This window comes from Schistocerca americana, chromosome 2, assembly GCF_021461395.2.
Source record: "Schistocerca americana isolate TAMUIC-IGC-003095 chromosome 2, iqSchAmer2.1, whole genome shotgun sequence".
NCBI classification, from domain to species: domain Eukaryota; kingdom Metazoa; phylum Arthropoda; class Insecta; order Orthoptera; family Acrididae; genus Schistocerca; species Schistocerca americana.
Genome location: NC_060120.1, coordinates 934,172,593 through 934,182,796, shown reverse-complemented (window position 1 = coordinate 934,182,796; position 10,204 = coordinate 934,172,593).

Here is a 10,204-nt window from a genome sequence, read left to right as displayed (position 1 = left end):
TACAGAGACGTGCTCGTCAAAGTACTTCTGCGTGGCCTTGGAAGAAAGGTACTAGACTACTTTAGTTTGCGATTCTTTCGTGATCAGACTGCTTTAGTTTGGTGACTGTTTCGGGATGGATTACGTTTATTTTTGCTCAGTTACGTTAAGGAAGCGTTTCGTGTAGTAATTACGTTTCACAGTGGTTATTGGATTTAAAAAAAGTGTCATAGGCTTTTAGTTCCGTGTTAGGCAATGGTTCATCCGTGCTCTGTCACCAGTGTTTTACAATAGTAAACGGTGATTGGTGTATCTGTGAGAAATGCGAGAGCGTAATATATTTTTTTCATTCGTCATTAACGATTACCTCAGTTCCTCCTCAGAAGACAGCGTTTTTGACATTTTTAACCGGCTTTTAAACTATTGTGTGTTAAATACCCACTCGTTCTTGGTGCAATGTTCTCATTGTGACTGTACAATGTGTGCTAAACCAGTTAACTTGTTCTTGAAAAACAAGTTAATTTTGTCCTGAAAAATAAAATACTGGCCTTTTATGTATAATGTGAAAGAGTAGGAAATACCGCTCAGTACTGAGTCATGTCAAAATTAAGTTATGTGCAATGTATAGGAATGTTATATGCGCTCCCCCACGTTATCTTCCGACGCTTGTTTGCTAATATGTTGTATTCCTTTGCGCGACATTATGTTAGTGTATACTGGGTCACGATTTGCTTGTTTCATCCGGATCATTTATGCAATAGGCAAGGAGGCTGACGTAAGGGAGTAAAGAAAAAGCAGAGAGACATTTCCAAATTAAGAACAGTTCACTTACATCCTTCGACATTTATAATTGCAGTCTGCTTTCTGTTCAACATGTAGACGATACGTATTCCCTGTCTATTGTGCCTGCTGCCTTAAGAATTAGAAAGAGTATCTTCTACTCAACATTGTGCAAAGCTTTCACTAAATCTACAAAAGATATAATTGTTGGCTAGTCTTTCATCAACCTACCTTATAAGATAAATCGTAGCATCAGTATTTCCTCGCCCGTTCGTGAATTTTACCGGAACCATTCCCAAGGTCGGCTTGCACCAGTTTTTCCATTCATCTTTAAATAATTCATGTCAGTACTTTGCAAGCATGTCTTATTAAATCGGTAGTTGCGTGATATTCAAATCCGCCAGCGCCTGCCTTCATTGGAATTCGAATTATTGCATTCTTCCTTAAGTTTGAGGGTATTTCTCCTTTCTCTTATATCTTGCATACCATGTGAAATAGTTTATTCATAGTACGTTCTTTTAAAAGTCTTAATAATTCTGATGGAAGGTCACCTACTTCAGACGACGTTTTTGGGTTTAGCTTTCAGTGCTCTGTCAGATTCTTCTAACAGTATTATATTTTTCTTCTCATCAATCAATTCCTCTACCTTTTCCACAAAATTATTTTTATTTTTATTTCCCCCTCTTTTGGTGAGGACTGCTCTCTTAGGTCCTTCTTGCTTCGCCATAGTGGTATATTTAGATTCCATTTGTCTGCTACGTGGTCCCTAATCTTCGATCTTTAGTTAATTACTAATCTCACTACCTTGTGTTCCCTCGATTTACTCTCATTCTACCTCAGGAGTGCGCCGAATATGCTTATCTTACAATTGTGATTCGCCGGAAGAAAGACACTTACCCACACGTTTCGAAGACGTCGGGTCTGGGTATCAGCTATATTCGTTGACTCAGCTGCACGTGTAACGTGTAGTCGTGAAGTTACGTACTTGCAGTTACCAGATAGCGTCACAGACCGTCCGGTTTTCCTCATAAGGAAAGTTGTCTGTCAAAACCAGGAGACTGCTCTTTTGCCCCTGCGTTCCTGCAACCTATCTAACGTAGCTGATTCACTGGTGGCATTTGCTGCCGCTTGCTAGTGACCTTGGTATTTATGAAATCGTCTTGTTCGCCAAAACGTTTTTTCAGAGAACCAGGAAAAAAACTTAGCAGTGAATAAACATTACAGAACTGAAGGACTTCGGTCAAACTGATTTCACGATATGTATCATCTGGAAGCAGAGTAGCCTAAAGTAACATATTCAAATACGCTACAAACCAGCAACAGGCGATTCAACGTAGTGCCGCGGCTTTCCTCGTGCGTGTGTATTGTTTCTATGTTACGAACACGTGAGACCGTGGTACTACTTTCAGCTGTTGCGAACGGACGTATCAAGTGACAACCAGCTTGGGCGTTGCGATATTCGGCCCACTTGAAATTTTACACCGCCGCCAAGCAGTAGAGCGAAGTGTTTCGTTAATACCATCTGAAAATAAATCTTTTTCACCTACTTTGTGTTGGACATCTGCTTCCGATTTTAGCTTAAGTAGGTTGTTTTAATAAGCTCAACGCACGCACGGAAAAATCGTTAGCTCTTTACAGATGGCATTGCGATCGAGTCACATGCTTAACCGGGCGCGCACTGTCTCTACGTCATTAACAATCAGGGAGAGGAGACATTTACGTCTGAAGCGGACATCGTATGGAAACATGGGTAAATGTAAGGTCATGACAGAGTGGCAAGAAAGGGCAGTTGTGTTTGGCCGTGCCTATGGCCATACGGTGTGAGAAGTTGCTGGATTTGTCGGTGTTTGATCGCCGCGGACTGTTGAACGTGTTTACGAGCAGTGGTGTAAAACAAGTGGCCACGAAACATGACGTCGAAATTGTGGTCGGAAAAAGATCCTGAGAGGGACGGTCTGGAGACGCGTTTCGACGTGGTGTCTGAATAAAATAATGTCCAGATCCGATATGAGTTGTTGTAGATAGTGCATGAAGGTCCATACCGACCTGTTAGTGAGACAACGCTCCGACGTGAACTGTATGCAATGAACAAGTCAGTGAACTTCCAAGAGGCGATTGTTCAGACTGGCACATAAAGACGGCAACAGCAAAGTTCTTCGGTCTGGAAGAATATGTGACCGGTTTTCTGAATACTCCCCCACTCTATTACATCTCGATTGGTCTGCTAAGTCACCTGACTTGAACCCCATAGGAGATCTGTGGAACATGCTGGAACAGTGGTTAAAATGTCGACATCAGTATCCTCGCAAATTGGTGTAACTGTGCGAGCAGATCCTCAACGAGTGGACGTACCTGCACAGCCCTGTGGACTCACTTCCTAACTGAATCCAGACAGTTATCAATTTCAAGAGCGGAATTACAAAGTATTAAATGATACTTATAATGATTTCTCTACGGGTAATTCTTTGTTGTCCGATAATCTCAGGTAAAATGTTTTACTATAACACGCACGGAAAGTAAGTAAATATTGAGACGAAAACATTGGATAAACAGAAGCCGCGCGGGGTAGCCGCTCGGTCAAAGGCGCCTTGTCACGGTCCGTGCGGCTCCCTCGTCGGAGGTTCGAGTCCTCCCTCGGGCGTGGGTAAGTGTGTTGTCCATAGTATAAGTTAGTTTAAGTTAGATTAAGTAGTGCGTAGGCTTAGGGACCGATGACCTAAGTAGTTTGGTTCCATAAGACCTTACCACATATTTCCAAATGTGAAAATATGTTATTATTCCCACTTACATAGGGAAAAATAAGACAATAATAAAGTAAGTGATCGTGTTCAGGGATTAATATTGGTGCTTCATTTCTTATTCATCCGTGAGTGTAGGCTATGGCGGACGTTAATTCCCACTTGCTTAACATTATTATTGGTTCAAATGGCTCTGAGCTCTGTGGGACTCAACGTCTGAGGTCATCAGTCCCCTAGAACTTAGAACTACTTAAACCTAACTAACCTAAGGACATCACACACGTCCATGTCCGAGGCAGGATTCGAACCTACGACCGTAGCAGTCGCGGAGGTTCCACACTGAAGTACCTAGAACCGCTCGGCCACCGCGTCCGGCAACATTATTATTACGGGAATTGCGTGGGGTTATCATACGTACTGATTTTCATGCTCTGTGGAATAATACTCCAAGTGTTCCGTTGAAGGACGATTGTAATATCGATATTGCACATTCTTGTGGGATTACTCAAGGATAACACAAAGTCAATGAAAAGCTCTCTCGTTTGATCTTCATTCCACGGCTATACATAAATTTACAATGCTCTGAATGTTTTACATGCATACAGCAGGCAGTAAGGCAAGTCAGTGTTGGCGAGTACTTTGACACTCTATTCGGACCCTGAATATTTTCAGCGTGACTACTTCATTTCATGTTCAGTTATGAAAAGGCGCTACGCTTACAAAATGGGGGCTTACATCATCATTGCACGTGATCTCCGTACATGACAGGTCACAACTGCAATTAAAGATTTCCCTGAGATATTAGGAGTGATTATTAACTTGCATTCATTAAAAAAAAAAAAAAAAAAAAAAACGTTTCAAGCCCCGCTTACATTCTTCGTTGAGCCATGGAAGGTCTCCCTACTTCTGAATACGTCAATCAAAACAATGTCAGAGCTAGTAAATTTCGAAACTTGGGTCAAAATCTCCCATTTATTTAATATTATTACGGGAGTTGTGTGGGGTTCCCTTATGTGCTGATTTTCATGCTCTGTGGGAATTATACTCCAAGTGGTCCGTCGAATTAGACTCCATGTATATATATATATATATATATATATCGCTCTGACATCGTTTCGACTGATGTAATCAGAAGAATATAAGCGGGGCTTGAAACACTTTTTTTCGACGAATGCAACTTCATAATCATTCCTAATATCCCAGCGAATGTGTAAGTGTAATTGTGACCTGTCACGTATGAAAATTACGTGCAGTGATGAAATAAGACCTCATTTTGTAAGCGTAACTCCTATTCACTAAACAACATGAAATACAGCAGTCACGTTGAACATCTTCAGGATTAGCATAGAGTCTCAAAGTACTCGCCAACATTGACTTGTCTTAATGGCTGCAGCCAGTATGCATGCAAAGAACTCAAACCATAATAAATTTTATGAGTGGCTGTGGAATGAAGAAGAAACAAGATTTAATTGACTTGGTGTTATCATTCAGTAATGTGTGTGTGTGTGTGTGTGTGTGTGTGTGTGTATGAGTGCCTATAAAAAATTTACAAATTTCAAGTGGTTAACAGGAAGGAGGAATCCGAGTATGTGGGATCATTGCTTGAAAAACGAAATATTTTGAGTTCGAGCCCCAGTTGGAGATAATCTTCCAGCCAGTTTCAAGGTAACACACTATTGTCCATTAAAATTGCTACACCAAGAAGAAATGCAGATGATAAACGGGTATTCATTGGCCAAATGTATTATACTACAACTGACATATGATTACATTTTCACGCAATTTGGGTGCGTAGAACCTGAGAAATCAGTACCCAGAACAACCACCTCTGGCCGTAATAATGGCCTTGATACGCCTGGGCATTGAGTCAAACAGAGCATGGATGGCGTCTACATGTACAGTTGCCCATGCAGCTTCAACAGAATACCACAGTTCGTCAAGAGTAGTGACTGGCGTATTGTGACGAGACAGTTTCTCGGCAACCATTGACCATACGTTTTCAATTGGTGTGAGATTTGGGGAATGTGCTGGCCAGGGCAGCAGTCGAACATTTTATGTATCCAGAAAGGCCCGTACAGGACCTGCAACATGCGCTCCTGCATTATCCTGCTGAAATGTAGGCTTTCGCAGGGATCGAATGAAGGGTAGAGCCACGGGTTGTAACACATCTGAAATGTAACGTCCACTGTTCAAAGTGCCGTCAGTGCCAACAAGAGGTGACCGAGACGTGTAACCAATGGCTCCCATACCATCACGCTGGGTGATACGCCAGTATGGCGATGACGAATACACGCTTCCAATGTGCGTTCACCGCGATGTCGCCAAACACGGATGCGACGATCATGATGCCGTAAACAGAACCTGCATTCATCCGGAAAAAAAAGACGTTTTACCATTCGTGCACCCAGGTTCGTCGTTGAGTACACCATCGCAGGCGCTCCTGTCTGTGATGCAGTGTCAAGGGTAACCGAAGCCATGGTCTCCGAGCTGATAATCCAAGCTGCTGCACACGTCGTCGAACTGTTCGTGCAGATGGTCGTTGTCTTGCAAACGTCCCCATCTGTTGACTCAGGGATTGAGACGTGGCTGCACGATCTGTTACAGCCATGCGGATAAGATGCCTGTCATCTCGACTGCTAGTGACACGAGACCGTTGGGATCCAGCACGGCGTTCCGTATTACCCTCCTGAACCCACCGATTCCATATTCTGCTAACAGTCATTGGATCTCGACCAACGTGAGCAGGAATGTAGATCACAGCATGTTCTTCCTGTCGGTTAAATTTAGAGTCTGTAGCACGTCATCTTCGTGGGGTAGCAATTTTAATGGCCAGTTGTGTATTTGAAATATGGCCCACATATTTACTTGAATGGTGAGCTACGGATCAGCACAAGTCGACAATGCACCGAACATACGAAAATAGCTGTTCGATCACAATATGAACGATTTCCCTTCAATAACGTTCGTGAAATCGTCGTTACATTGACACAGCGCTTACGAACGTTTAGCACGACCTTGGCATTTGCGGACCTCGCCCATGCTTAACCGTTAACCGCTCTGCAGTGTGGCTGTGGTCAGGCCTTTCTATATTTTTTCACCGATTTATGGATCACAGAATACTATCGAAAGATCCTACAGCTTCTGACATTACTTTCAATTTCAACTCTATTGTCAGAGCAGTGGCAGATTACAGTGACTCAAATTTTTAATTGAGTTCATGCAACAGAAATGATACGAATAAAACTGTATGTAAACAGAGACTTCAGTGTCAATAAGATACTGTGTGCCAAAGACTTGGTGTTATTTACCCACAGTCAAGGAATTTACTCTAGTATGTCATCATATTTAAGTAATTCCATTTTTCTGAGTGTCAATTTTTTAAAATTATTCTTTCGCTTGGCGCCCCGACTGTTCATGTGTAAGTCTCGTGTACAAAATTACTTTAAAAATAACGATATTTGTATCTAAATGTGTTTGAAAATATTTACTCAAGAAACTCATGTCCTTTAGCAGAGTGAAGATTTCTTTTCCACCAATTTAAAAAAATATCAGCCTCTTTAAAAGCTTGAATCGGGCTATTTAGCGGCTAAAACGGTCGTGCACCAGTCGTGCACTGTCGTTAGACATTTTCTTATTCACCACAAAGAACTTGCTTTCCTACGAAACGAAATACGATTGTGTTTTAATTATAATTTCATTATATGAGTATTTCAATAGCTTACGCGGTCAGATGCCGCAAGACAACAACGGGAGCCAACACTGAACATCGGCCTGATTCAAATAACAGTTCGCGATGCAATATTTATTCTTTAAAATCATTTTGAAGTTACTTTTATTCACATTTTCTTTAATTCTCAGTTCCATCGCTTTTGAAGTGTAACTTTTTTGTGTGACTACTTGTGAATACAATAATTTCACGCAAAATATTTTCGTTCTTAACAGTCCAAAAATCATAAATCAATTTTCAGATCAATATAAAATATAGAAGAGAAGGTACGATTCAACGCCGTTATCAAAAATGACTGTACATAAAGCAGTTTACGCATACACAAATCCTGTCACGCACAAATGATGGAAGTACCCATATTTGGAAAGTAGTATTTATATGGGAATACGGAACACACAGTATTAGCATTTTAGGATACATTATCTGAATATTCTGGCCTACGCCCATTACATACTGTCATTTTCCATTTTCCTTGAGAATGAATGAGTAGATATTAGAAATATTTTTATTAAAGTTAAAATATAGTCCTGTCGGAGCAAAAAAAAAAAAAAGGCGAATAAGATTTTCCTTCAAAGACTGACAGAAAAGTGGGGAACCGGATGCCTTAATCTTCTTTCCGCCTTCCTCACCAAAAATTTTGGCATGCGAACATATTCACAGTTTTTTAGAACAGAACATTCTAAATACTTTTAGCAAAACTATTCCGGTCAGTTCGTATACGTCTGTTGATTCTTTCCTCTTCCCATTTTCTTCGACTGACCAAAATTTTAAAAATCCATCCGTTGTTTTTAATTTGTAGAAATTGCTTTTCGGTGTGTTTATTATACGCTATTTATTATCGCTATTATTTTTATTATTATTATTAGAAACGATTATCAGGCCTACTCTTACACTTCCTCTACTAATTTTTTCCATACGATCTTAAAATCTATCTGCATTAGAGAAGTGCAGTTTCATAACAGCGCGCACCTGTCACAGAGTGAAGAATCCATTCTGAGAAAAATCAGCTCATTAACTAAGTCTACAACACGGTGATGAAAGGAAACATATGCACTTGCACACAGGTCATCGGTCCTTAAGCTTACACACTACTTAATCTAACATAACCTAACCGCGCGGCTACCGCGCGCGGCCCTATGCACTTGTATTTAGATTCAGACGATTCCTGTTGTATTGCAGAAATTTATATGGGTACTGGTGTAGAAAAATGATATTGAATAAAGTATTAATATGTTCTTTGTATCAGAATCGTTGCTCTGGTTTATGTAACGGTTAAAAAAAAAAAAAGAAATGAAAGAAGATTAAATTACTATCAGAGCCGCAGGACATATAACGTTCGAGTTATAACACCTAAGTTGGTGCTTTAAAAAACTAGCATTAACTATGCAGACTATCAAAATCTCTGCGTCATAAATAAAAAGTTTAGGAAACTAACAGAGCAGAAAACGACATTTTTAAGTCACAAATTAATTTAAGAAACTCTAAACTCAGAAATATTAATTTACCAGCATAAGAATCATGACTTGGACCCTAGAATACACATCTTACTTCTGCTAATTAGCGCTGGGCAAACGATATTCGCGTTTGAACGAGTCTGAGATCTTCCGGTACGCAGCTGAGTCTGATGCAGTGTCGAGAGCCATTCGAACAATCAAGTGACATCTGACTCACGTGAGAACAAGCGATCGCAAGAAACCAAAAAAGAGCCAGAAGAAGGAGCTATAGCTCTGCTTGAATACGACAGTTGCGTCAAACACATATGGAAGTGTTAGAAAAACCTACCACCGTACAAACTCCAGATGTATTTGTACTAATTGATAATATGTGTTTTTGTACAGTATTTATGGATATCGCATATAAACATGTATGGCGACTTTTTATGTAAAGCTAATAGTCAAAGACGAAAGCATTGCCCATCAAAAATATTACTCGACTCTGAACCCAGTATTATATTTTTTCGGTTATTGGAAATCGTAATAAGTTACCAAAAGAGTTGCAAATGAGTGTTTAAATACCTGTTCACATGTTAAAAAAGCATCTAAAACTTAGCAGTTTTCAATTAGCTTTAAAACCAGATCGTAACATCCAGGTCAAACAAGCAAAGAATTAATTGGGAATTGAACGTTTAACAAACAAAATAAATTGTATTATACTCGGTGTGAGAAAGGACAAGTTATTCTCTCACCTATTCTCCGCATACGGAAAAATATTAAATATTTTATTACAACCTGAAGCAACTTGAGCGAGACTCTAGAAAGTTAACGGCCTGAGCAGACGTTAATGGAGCCTGGTAGGGCACTAAAAGCATGAGGTATATTTATGGTTCGTAGAAATTGCATGTTGGGAGTTGAAAGCAACTGGCAGCGAGCCCATCCCCTAGTAAATCTTACCGGACAGCCTACAGCCGTACAGGGCAGACAGGGCAGCCCGTCGTTGAGACAGGCCTTCAGCAGAACAATTCCGAGCTACGTGCCGCGGTGCTAGCAGAAGCCTGGGCTGGGGGCGACAGACTGAAAAACACGTCTACACAGTGGAGCCGTAAACTGGGCATTGTGTACAGAGCCATGCATACTAAAAATTCACAAGTTTTCGCGTTCGTTGAAAGGTGCAAATAGGCCAGTAAACAACATAGGCTGGCCACCTCGGTTGTATAAGAAAATCCGGCGTCTGAGAAACGTTTAGAGACAGAATCTTTATTACACCTCATAGGTAGGACTAACAAGCTCCAAGGCTCAAGAGATGTAAATAAAGATCTTTAAGATTGTGTCTGTTCGCTTGTCGCCGTGGGAAGCGACACGATTTCGGAGGAAATCTTCTTCCCCTTCTGTGAAAACTTAAAAAAGCCAAGTAATTGGCGGTTTCTTTTTTTTCAGAGACACAGGTTTCTTAACTCTTGCGCTGATTCGACATGAGTTTATGTTGTCATGCAGGAGGGGAGATTTCACGCCTCTAGAGCTCTGTGATTGGCTCGAGACTGGGT